This window comes from Erithacus rubecula (genome assembly GCF_903797595.1).
Source record: "Erithacus rubecula genome assembly, chromosome: 1".
Taxonomy (NCBI): Eukaryota; Metazoa; Chordata; class Aves; order Passeriformes; family Muscicapidae; genus Erithacus; species Erithacus rubecula.
Window position 1 is genome coordinate 52,579,655 of NC_136658.1, and position 12,980 is coordinate 52,592,634.

The window sequence follows — 12,980 nt, forward strand, 5'->3', positions numbered from 1 at the left end:
AAAATTAAGTCAAGTGTGTAGCATTTAGCTAAGGAACAATGATTAATGAAAATGCAAGAATACATGCAATTCAGAAATACGGAGAGGTATTTAAACTAAAAAGCATGGATTTTTTAGAGTACTTGAGGCACAGTCAAGTGGAACACAGTTAGCTGAATAAGCATGAACTGATAAGGCACCTTGGCATCAATCCCTTTTATACTGATAATTCATTTCCCATAGGATATGTCTTTAATAGACTTGTGATACTACTTACAATTAAGAAATAATTGATCTTGGACAAAGGTTCTCCTTCTCTGTTCCATCCAGTCATTGAAAAGATCTATGGGCTCAAGTAGCTCTGCTCATTTACACTAGCAGAAAATTCAGACTTACTACTTGCATCACAAAGATAAGAAAGAAAGGGAAGTATAATGCAGAGCATGGAAGGGATTTCTGTGGTACAAAGTTCAGTTTACTGCTCAGAGTCAAACAGGAGACAAACAGCATGGGCACTCTAAAACAGAACTGTTCTACTTCATTGCTTTACACTGGATTACAAGAGATCTTTGTTTCAATCTAGTAAATATCACTTCCATAATTTCAGTTAGTATTTTTATACTATATCATGAGTCCACTCCCTTCATCACGAAAATTTTAAGCACATTTTTATCAGTCTGCTTGTCAAATTCAAAAGGTGGATCAAGATTTGTTCCAATTTGCAGTTGTGCTCTAAGTAGCTTCCAGACATACAGCATTAGTCTGGATAAGGGTTTCTGCTCTTATACTGAACTGGATAAAATTAAAAATTTCACATGATTTTTTTTTTTTTTTTTTTGTATGCTATAAACGTATTATGTCCAAAACTTACATGGCACTTAAAGCCTTCTATCTGAAAATCTTTATTAAAATAGGAGAATTATGAGTCTGAGCAGATTAATTATTTTTCTGTTTTGTGTGACTCTGAAACATTTTTTTGTTAGTTATTGAGAATTAGCCATTCAGACTTCATAAATTCCTTTCACAAAGAAATGCTGATAATAGTTTTTATTGTAAAATCCAGACATGACAATTTATTCATTTATAGTTATTTGAACCTAAAAACAAACAAAAAATAAAACAAAACTTAAAGCAAATGTACATATCACTGATAAATTATTTTAGTTCTATGAAGGGAACATTTAAAGAAAATAAGGCACTATATTCTCTGACGATTTTATATTACTTTGCATGAAATCAGTCAGTCACAAGCATGTTAAAAATAAACCATGATCTGTCACAGAACCATTCACATCCTTACCACTGTTACATGACCGTATTTTCAAAGAGACGTAGTCAGTATTTTCATATTCATGTAAACACTCTTGGGAAGAAAGGCTTCTAGGAAAACCAAAAGTAAAAGAAGATATTTCTCTTTTCAAATCTTCTTGGAGTAAAAGCCAGAGACATTTTATCAGAAAAGTAAGACAAAATATCTCAATATTGTGTCTCTGCAATCTCCCTCCCTCTCCTCCCACAGGAGTTCTTCCCTCAGTTTTGGCTCTCCCTCTTTGGGTTCTGCAACAATTTGTCATTTGACTTCACAATTTTACTGGTATCAGTCACTGCCCTATAAACCCATACCGATATTTCCAAGCTGAAAATTCCTTTCACTTCACAGAACACACCTGAAGAAATCATCAAAAGGTAAGTAAAATAAAAAAAAGGATACAATGCTAAACAATTAACATAAATTTAAAGAAAAAGCAAGTCTGTATCTGCTGAGAGCTCAATAATGTCAGAGGATAGCTCATCACTCGGCAGGACTTGTCAGAGGCAGCTCCAGGAGACAAGATGGAAAGCACGAGGAGAGCAAGTAGGTGGCAACATGAAATTGCTGAGAAACAAAAACCTCTATATTTATGAGTCTTTTTCTTTCTTCCTCCTTTTTAAAAACCCGAGAGCTCTAATGGCAATTCTTATGCACACAATCCTCTCCCTCTGGCAAAACACAGAGTGCAGTCTGAAACAGCAACACCCTCTTTAACCCTGGCATAGTAGACATACTCAGTTACTCCGCTGATGTGAACAGGATATGAATTGTCTCTCTGAAACCAGCATCAGCACATCTTTAACTGCTCGTTTTTCAACCTCACTCTTTTGCTTACATTTATGTTAGAACAGTAGTATAGTATGCAAATACCAATTTTTAGCATTGCCTTTTCCAAAATGTGCATCTTCATTCCCCTTGCAATGCCTTCCAGTAAGTAACTAGAAGTATCAACATCCAAAAACTCAGTGATACCACACCTGTGAAATAGGTATTTAGGTTCTAAATAATGAGTAATCCATGTTAAAAACATGAGTATGTGACTTTAACTTTTTTTAGAAAATATCAAATAATTTTAATTGTCTACTTCTGAAGAGAAATTCTGCTTTCCAATACCAGCTACCTCTTATACAGACCTCTTGTAAGCTGCACTAAACTATGTGAATTATCGTGTGCTAAAGGAACAGGAAATGAACTGATTCATTTTCTCTTGTGATCTATGTCAAGAGTTGAATTAAGCCACTACCTCACATATTAGAGTTTAGACTTAATGAAAATTTTCAGGCATCATCACTCAAAATACTGAGATCAGACTTAGGGAAAGCCTTCAGAAATTGTTACTCAGAATATTAGAAATCTAAACTTCTAATTTTCAGAAAGTAACAATAGGCTTTGAGAATGTGGCAGCTACGAATGTGGGTAACTTTAGGATGCAAGGGGTGGCTGGGCCACTAGGAAACACAGGCTGACATCTCACTTGATTTGGGCTTCAACATCAACTTCAAGTCCAGTGATAGAGAATTGCAGTCTGAATGGCCCTACTAATTAGACTCCTCAGAGAGCTGGAGATTTTCTGTAAGATTTTCCTGGCCCTCTGGGTATTTAATCTTTCTGTTCCCACTTCCCAGAGCTTGAGCTTGCCCTCAATAACACCCTAAACTGGAGACAAAAAAAAAAAAAAAAAAAAAAAAAAGAAGAAGAAGAAACACACATTCATTACATTCATGATTCCCTTTGCTGGAACTGGACTGCCCTGAAAAGAATGCAAGACTGGCATCATCAGAGAGAATAAACAAGAGGGAGTCTGATGCTGCAGGCCAAAAGGAAAGTGCCTTTGCTCTCCCAGTGCTAACAAAGGCAAAGGACCCTCCACCAGATGAAGCAAACTGTCAAAAAAACCCAGAAAAACTGACAAAGCTTGCATACAGGCAGAACATCAGCATCACTGATCCTTTTGTAAAAGTACTCCTTAAGGAATATAAGCATCTAAGAGAACCCTACTTATTTCCTGCTACCTCATCCTCAGAAAACACAAGACAAAACATTATGGAAACATTAAGTCTACTGGCAGTAGGACAATACCCTGCTTCTGCTTGATGAAAAACAGGGGACATCAGACTGTCTGCTAATAATCCTGTCTTCCTTGTGCTGGAGCTCCATTAAGAAATAAGCTCTTACAGAGGCTAGAAATAATCCTTCAAAAGGATTCATATAAAGAATTACTTTCTAGAAGTGACTAACTATATGACCTCAATGGAAAACAGCTTGAGATAGTTTCATCCAAGATCAATGCACTACCTAAGAATGACAGACAGGAGAAATATCTGGAATAGCTTGAAGGAAAGTGAGGCAAAGAAAAAATAATTAGACTGCTCTGCAGAATTAAGCATAATCAGAAAAGAGAATAGATTTATAGAATCAAATTATCACCAGTGAAAGTATGGAAAGAGCTACTTACACAGATTATAAGAGCAGCTATAGGTATGGTGGTTGCTTTATTTAAATAAACATAGAAAAAAATGGAGGCTCTACAACTTAAAAATGAAGATTAAATTGTCAGAGAAACTAGGTTTCAATTGTTATATTCCCAAGAAGTGGCTAAACATGTCGTCTTAGGGTTCTATGTGTTGTATTTTTAATGTTTCTTCGGTTTAAGAACAAAATCTTTTATCATTAAACACCAGCCTTGCAAACGCACCATGGGGCCTAGAAATCAAAGTCAGCTTTTTCAGTTTCACATAATATTACCAATTTTGCAAAAATAATTTAGCTGAGAATTCTGTTTCTATGTAACCCAGAACTGTCATTTATATTCAGTTGCAGGTAGAAAGTGGACCAGCAAATGCAATGAGAAAAATGTATACAAAAGGTCAAGGTCATCTACATTTCAGTCAAAGGGGGTTTTTTTTGATTTTGTTTTGGTTTTTGTTTTTTTGTTTTTTTTTTTTCCTTAACATTTTTTATTGCAATTGAATTTCAGTATTTGCAACTAAACATAAACCTTCAGTATGTCTTCTATTTATATAGTAGCAGAAAATGCTACACATCTAGTGCATATCTCTAAGTACAAACCAACTGGCTGAAACTTAAAATAACCAAACAAAAAAATACCCGTCACATCAATATTTCTGCTGAATCTTCTCCTGTTGCCAGTCAAATACATTGATAAATTGCCAAGAATTTCAGAACTGCATTGTTGTCACAAAACTGGAAGCTAAATATGGTTCACACCTACCAAGCTGCCAAATTTGCAGTTTTAACTAGTAGGAAAAAGCAATATATATCTATTCACTATATTCCTTGGAAACAAATTATTGATTTATATTTTGCATTTTATAAATTGAGGGATTGGAATAAGGGACCAAAAATTAAAATATAAGATAAGTGACCAAAAATGATAACCAACAGGACACCTGCTTTGTCTAGGGTATACCCTTTGGTGTCTGCAGTTTTGCTACATCATACTGCCAGATTTACTGGCACCTTAGGAAGTAAATAAACATTTTATCTAAGTTGTAGTATGAATTAGGATTCATCAGCTATGTGTCCTTGCAGCTAGGAAATGCAGTGCCTCAGCCTAAGAAAGGCTTAAAGCAAAGACTTTTTAACATAAAGAATTTAATATAAGGGGGGAATTCAACACAAAGCATGAGCAGGATCTTACCCTTCCATGAGGCTGAAAAGCCATATCTGTATCAAACCTTATGGATTTCCTGGCTCTCTGCAAAAGCATGGCTTGATGTAACACAAAATCCAATAGTCTCATGGTCAGAGAAGGTGGCAGAAAAAATGTTATACTGGGATTCTGGGTACTTCACATTAGGCCCTTTATAATCACCTACCAGGAAGGCAATAATCAAACAAAAATACTTCACAAGATAGAGAAACTACATTAATCTAAATTGTTCTAGTCAGTAGTCTTACATCTGGATGAAAACAGAAATCCCTTAGGCATAATAGCACTGACTGTTAAAAATAATTATCAATTTAAAGTTCATAAACTAAGGGTATTGCTAATGCTTCAGAATTTTTTTATTTTTTAGATGCATGAAGGACACTACTTTCTGGGTATTGTTGGTGAACACTTAGAACATAAGTCTAGTGCTACACAGCAGCAACTGAAGGAAGAGGTTGTTCTCCTTTCTTACAGCATCTTGCTGGCTTTAAAATTCAACTACACAGTCCTATCTTTTTGTTTGGAAAGTGTGCACCTCCTAAAAATAAGTTCAATCAGAAAACTGTTGAATAGAATAGGAATGAGGGTGTAGCAGATTTTACATGCCTTTATACTGCTGCTTTGTCAATGGGATGGTAGGCTTGCCTATGTAGTCCATTTGGAAAGAGAGATCTTACTTAAATTATCATAGCCAAAGTAGCTCATACCAGGACTACTTCTCTCTTTGCTGGAAGACTACATGAATAGGCAGAAAGGTAAATTTTACTGACATTTGACTGTTGAAATAACCTTTCTTTTCCACGTGTCAAATTATTCATCTCCTTGGACAAATTGTTAACTGTTTAGAGTCGGTGTATCTGTCTAAATCTAATTTTCTATCTAGTTCAGAACAGTGAGTTGTGGTACCTTAGTAGATGCTTAAAATTTGGAACAGTATTCTCAAATGTAAAATCTAGTTCCTGCTTTCAGACATTAACCTACTTTTACTTAACTCTCTGATTCATTAATTTTTTTTTAAAATTCAATGTTTTATTCATGTGTTTATTTATTTTTACTTTATATGCAGGGACAGTTTAAAAAGAGAGCACTACAGGGTTTGAACAAAGCACATACACACTTTCCCCAGCTAATTTTCGCAAGAAACTGAACTGACCATGTGTGAAAAATTGCTGTTGCTAAGGGGGATTTTACAGTACTACAAACTAGGACCAATGCTTAAACACTGATCTTTGATACATGTAAGTATACAGCAACCTCCTCATCTAATCAACATAAAGTATGTGCTGTTCAGAAATTTAATGGCAGCAATTGAAGGTCATATGCTTATGAAGATATGAGAGTGAAATTCTGAGGTCACCCTTACATTATTTCACTCCACTTCAAAACATTCTCAATTTAAAACTCCTATAGTCAGAGGAGTTGTTTATCATTTGCTTCTTTTGTATTAATTAAGGAAATCTCTCTGATATGTAAGGAGGATCACACTACAGTCTCTCTTGTTTTTACCTAGTAATGTGAGGCTGTATCAACGTATGGAAAAGTGAACTGTAGGATGTTAGCTGCATTACTTCCATACCTCCTTAGCACAACCCACCAAACTAGTGCATAAAATCTAATCTGAATAAATATAAGAGATTCTAAGATAGCACCTGTACATAGTCTAGCAAGTTTACACACAGAACTGCGCAGGAGGACCAGAACAGGACTTATTCTGCCCACAAAAAGCAAAAAAAAAAAATAGAAAAATAGATGAGAATTGGTTTTGTTGGCATATATACTGTAAGCCTACTGTGAATTATGGTATTTCTCCTGTGCATTGCACTCCACAGTAAAATCAAGCAAGAGATGTGTTTACACTCCAAGGTCCTGGGAGCCAGTCTGTGCCCAGAAGTACAGGCATAACTCTTTATAGCTGTGGGAAAACTGCATCATTCTCCCCAGCACATCTACCTGCAGCACTACTTGCTTGGAAATCCTTCAGGTATTTTCACAGAAAAAGAAATAAAATGCAAGAAAACTGCTGTAAGATCTATCAGGTGTTGAAGGATGAGATATGGGAAAGAAGACCAATTATCAGTGTGTCTTTCCATTTACACTGTATTCATTACTTTGGGAATAATAGAAACAAAGTCTATGCAAGGGCCTCTGCAAGGGAAGTTGAGAGAAAGAACAGTAATTGCACTCTGGTTTTTTTTCCTAGCAAATCTGTCTCAGAAGTTCTATATTATTGCTTTATGAGACTGGAGAGAGCAATAAAAATTTAAAACAATAGGCATTGCCAGTTTAGTTAGTAGCAAATATTATAGAAGGAGGATACTTTCCAGTTAAGTCACCCACAGAGACAGAGTATTCTGTATTTAAATCTCATAAAATGTTCTTCTGAACTCTGAGAGCTTGTGAATAGGAGACTACTACCCCTCTCTACAATTAATTCTGTTAGATGTTTTCGTTTATTTTTTTTCTGACTAAAAGCAGCAATACTATTGTCTGCAGAGCTTTCAAGTAGTTCTGGGACAATCTCTTTTATACTCTCCTCTTCCTTTGCTAATCCTTACTCTGCATGTACTTTTTGTTTAAATCTGCATTACAGTATTGCCAAAAGCTGAAACTCACCATGGGAGGCTGTTTTTGCAGAAAACTGCTAAAAGAGGTACTTTGTCACACCAAAAAATATTTTCCTGAAGCTACACAGAAAATAAAGCCTACATGTTAAGACATTCTTTTATGTAGAAAAAAATGACATGAATTTCACTCCTGTTTGTTAGCTGATTGATTGAAGGCAAATCAAAACCAGAATTCAGCAGTTAGATATTTCTTTCCCTTGTCCATCATGTTAATATCAGTGCTTGAAAGTATGATTTATTTTTAATCCTTTCATTACGAGTTAAAATCCCTTGTCTGACAAAAGAGAAATTAAAACACAGAAAGTCTGGATGTAAAGAGTAACTAGATCTTAAATTATGGGGATATGCCCCCTGGCAGAGAAATATACAATACTGAAGAGTTGTTTGGGCTATTTCTATAGTATGCAAGAAAAGCATGTGGTTTTAAGTAACAGCTGCCAAATTGCAATTTAAACAGGGCATTGTTTAAGAATAATTAGTTTTATGAAAAAGCCCATAAGCATGAGAACTGGCTTGAAATGTGATTGTTTTGTAGGTTGCTTATGCCTGCAGCACTGACTTTGATGCCTTTGTCTGTTTAGAGCTTACAGAATGTAAAATCCCCTAATATATTTAGTTTGCTTTTGTCCATTATATAAGTACTAAGAATAGATAAATCTCCAAATCTTTTATGATATAGGAAATTACCAGTGAGTATTTTTTGGCATTTCAGTGTGAAGACTGAAAGAAAGGTGTTTGAAAGTTTCATTGCTGTGACCTCAGTCTTGCTTCATTAAAATTCTGTATTATAATGAAAAAAAAAAAAAAAAAAAAATTGTTATTAAAAGTCTGGTCAAGTCACAACAAGAGACATACAAATACTTTCTCACTGTAATTAACCAGGCTCCATGGTGACCTATATATTTGTAACTCTGAGGACAATTTTTTTGGCGAGAAGAAAAGAAGAGTTAGAAGAAGCAAACCATAATTTTAAATGCCAAAGATTACAAAAGTTACATTTCTCTACATTTTAAAGTACAATAAACTTGTGTATAGGAGAGCTCAACTTGGCAAGCACCTTTCTCATTAATCTTCAAGAACTTTTAAGAGATCTATCTATTGTTCTAAACATCCTATGGAAAGATTTTCCTTGGTTTAGTAATTTCCTCTTCTAAAAAGGATGATAAATTTGTGAAGGAAGTATTATTGAAAGTGTTGAAACAAGATTTTTGATCTAAAGTGCAAGAAATGCCTTTCGTGATTGTTTAGATACCTTTCTAGTGAAATTTTTCATGTGCCAGGGCAAGATGAGGGCAACACCTTCTCTGATCACAGCTTTGTAACCAGATAATTGTGACATAGATCTAGGAGAAAACTTACTGAGTTTGACTAATATTCAAGGAATTCACAGAGCTGTTCATTCTAGCAATGTAAATGTCAGTCGAAATTTGTTTCTTAACCAAAAAAAATTCCAATGTTAACCTAACGTGGCCCATTAACACAGAAAAAAACCATCCTCATGTTCTTAGGCATTCAGTTAGAAAATCCTGAGATAGAACACTCAGAAAAAGCTGCCTACTTAAGGAAAAAAAAAAAAAAAAAAAAGCCTAAAACTGTGAAAGGAAGAGATTTTTCTTAAGAGTTAATTTTACCGTGTCAGTAAGATCAACCTCATATGAGAGGAATGCTGAGCACAGGTGTTATAAAACAGTGTGTAACATTGTGTGTGTACATGTGTTTCTATGTGTGTGTCTCTTAAAAAGCTCTGGAAGTTTTTTTTAAATATATCTATTCTTCCAAATATATCAATTTGCAGCAATTTTGAAAAGAAACATATTGTTAAATGAAGGATCAAATATCCTGCATTTTTAACTGTGAAGGTTACTCAAAACATGTTATGAGATATAAACAGAATACTCAAGAATGAAGGAAAGGATTTTGGAATTTTTAATATTAAAACCTCACACTTCATCTATGGAAATGAATATTTAAAAAGAATTGCATGTAAGACATGTAAAACTGAGAAAATGAATAGATTATGAATTAGGTAATTTTGTACTTCTTATTTATTTATATAATTTTCAGATAGGTGTACCTAATATATTTTGCTACAGAATCAATATAAATAATTTTTCTAGTGCTGCTTTGAGTTTTGCACCAGACAGAACAGACTCAGAATACAGGTATATTAAATTTTTATTCAAAGATAGATTATTTTTGACAGATGTCTTGAATTTATACCTCCTTAATTTAATCTATAAAATTATAAAACCTGAAAAAGGTAAACTGCACACAGTGAAAACTAAGTCCTAAAAGGTGTGAGAAGCAAAAATAAAGACTTATGTATTACCTAACATTCTTATAGTGTTGTCACACTGATAGATAGTTCAGAATTTCCTGCAGCTTTTATTTAATAGTGAAATAAAACATCAAAAGGGACACAAATACAAAACCTAATGTCACAGTGTCCTCTAAGGACAAAGTTGACATAGATTCATAGTTTTAAAACATTGATGTGTGATAAAACATGCAGTGCAAACAGTTTGGAGTACTTTTCAAATTAATCTAAACACTCATGCTAAATGAAATTCTAATGATCTTTGAAACTGGAGGTACTCTTTGACAAATAACTCTATAAGGTGGAGGTGCTGCTGAAATGTTAAGATGGAAAAAGTCTGGAGCTGTTCTATGACTTTCTGTCATCGAGTGGTAGTTTGATTGTGGTTGGCCCTTACTGCAAGGTGAGAGCTTGAGGGTTTGAAATTCATATGGACATTTTTAGAATATGAATTTTTTTCCATCCATTTTGTATATTAAGATAGTCCTTCATCTCCAGAAGCAAGAGTTGAATTCCTGCCTCAGATAACTGACTTAATTCTAATGCTATGCACAGGCATTTCAAGTCTCAAAATATTTATTCTAAATTTGAATATTTCAAATATTTTCAGTTATATACTCACTGAATAAAACATATAAACTCTTCTTTATAACAAGATTTTTAGAGGCTTTTTATCTTTCCAAATTTAGTAATCAGCTATTTCACATCAGGTGATGACTCAAAATACATTTATTCCAATACTAAAATTCATACTTAGATATTTAGCTTTACTATTCAATTGCTTTATTCAATTTATGCAGAAAAGAATTTACTATTTTGTTGAAAAGTAGCAGCACAGTTATCACATGAAAATATAAATATTTGAAAATAAGTATCTCAATAGAAAGAAATGCCTAAGTATGTATAAAAGGAACTTGTGATTTCTCTCGTATTTGGAGACACAGGAGCAGACAAAACTGGCATATTTCCCAGCTATGAATGTTATTGCTGAAATTAATCCACATAAAACTTTAAAGACCTTAGAAAAGGCATATTTTTCACTTAGCATTCTGCATTATCAATATATGGGGAATTAAATTAAGTGGTTTGTTTCTGGTTTTGGTTTTTTTTTTTTTGGAGAGGAAGTCATCTTTGCTTCCAGATCTTCAGTGACTTGAATTGCATTTAAGGAATGTCTTTCTCCACACTGACACAAAAAGAAATTAATTTCTCTAGGAGACAAGATGTATCCAGTCACATTTCTGTCCAGGTTGATGATATACCATGGATTTATTTCTGCTGAGGATTTCGCTGTGTATTTCTACTGATGATGTTCTGTGAGAAGCACCCAACTGGAAGGGAAATGGCTAACAGCAGATCCTCACCCAGGCCATCCCATGTCACAAAAAATAAGACCCTACCACAAGTCAAGAGAGGTATGATTTGGCTTAGCAAATGAAAAGTAGCTCACCTATAATAAACTGGAGATTTTATCAAGCATGTCCATTTGTTTTGCCCACCAAAGAACTGCAAGAATATTCTAGAGATATGCTTAATCAACAAATATTTAATATTTAATCAACAAACATTTATTCCAAGCCATTAGATGCAAATTTACAGGACCAGTGAAGTTTAATTTCTTTACTTTAATAAAATATGTATTTCTATGTAAGAAAATAAAAATATGTAGAAAAAATTATCAACTTAAAGTATGATGTAGAAGAAGTTGCTGTAAAAAAATTGTGCTCTGAATTGTTCAACAAATGTAATCAATATTTTTGAATCATCTCCATGATCAATCTCCACAACCATATAGCTCATTATCTTGGACTATGACAAATTAATGTAATGCATAATTCAAAAGAGGAGACAATTTACTTAAAAAACAAGTAAATTGATTTAAAGTTTATTTTATTTTAATACTAAAATTCTTTGTTATGTGCCTTAAGGTAGATCACATATGCTACAATATTTCCTCTCTTTTCATTCCAGGCAGAAGTTGTAACTTTGCCAGACCTCATTAAAAGGTTTTTTTCTCCTCAATGTCTCCTTGCTCAAATCAAGATATATTAAAGGAGGATTCTCCCTTGAATAAAATTAATTTTCTAGCATATATTTTGGTGCAGAAAAACTTGAGAGCATGTTTCCCTGTATGTAAAATCCGAAATAATAAAATAAAAGGTTTCCCTGAGCTACCGGTATCTTTAAGCTGATCCTTCATTCTGGGTAGTTTAACATCATTTTTGAATATGCCAATTTAGTATTACTCAGATTAAAAATGGTTCCATATAGGTGATAGATGTACTGGTTGCTGTGAGGATATATTTAACATTTTTAATTTTTATACACACACATAAAGACATACAAACGTAACAAGGCATATGGTTTGCAAGTGCATAAATGTATTTATTTTTTGAGGGTAATTAATTACAGACTACATCTTAGTGTATTTTAAACAGGTGAGTTAATGTAAATTCACACATCTTCATTTAACTTATGTAGACTTATTCAGAGTAACAGAATCTGACTGAGATAAAGTATTTTAAACTGTGATATAAAGACAGTAAAAAGGCCCATTGAGACCCTGCTTGAAATAATATAATACAATGAAAACTGGCTTTAGTCCCCACTTTTTGACCTTATGTAATATGATGGATAAGACTAGGTGAAATTTGCTGGACTTTATTTACTACCAGAAATAGAGCATGCAAGAACTGTCTGAGTGCTTCACAGGCATAGAAGTTCAGCAACGTGGCAGATGCTGTTAAAAGAACACCCTCAGAGCCTACTGACCACTAGCAGATGAGACCTTGGATGATACAACATAGGTCTCTTCTCCCGGGCAGTAGGGAAGTGGTGGAGTCACCATTCCTGGAGGAATTAGAAACACATGTCGATGTGATGCCTAGGGACATGGTTTGGTGGTGTATTTGACTGTGCTGGGATAATGGTTGGGGTGCAAGCTAAATTATTATATGATTCTGTAGTTCAGCATTTTTGTCACTCTAGATAGTCAGGAAAGATTTCAGTCCTACATCCAGTAAGCTATATATTACTGGATGAATAACATTTCAACTTTCTGGGTTTTCTGCATCT

General features: G+C 34.0%; 1 long non-coding RNA gene across 1 annotated transcript; it reads left to right on the forward strand.

The window, feature by feature from the left end:
- The first annotated feature begins 6,036 nt into the window (after positions 1–6,036).
- On the forward strand, positions 6,037–11,970 carry LOC306804814. The gene is made up of 3 exons (XR_013775008.1): positions 6,037–6,202; positions 11,025–11,320; positions 11,877–11,970. It is a non-coding gene; the product is annotated as an uncharacterized lncRNA (long non-coding RNA).
- The last annotated feature ends 1,010 nt before the right edge of the window (positions 11,971–12,980 follow it).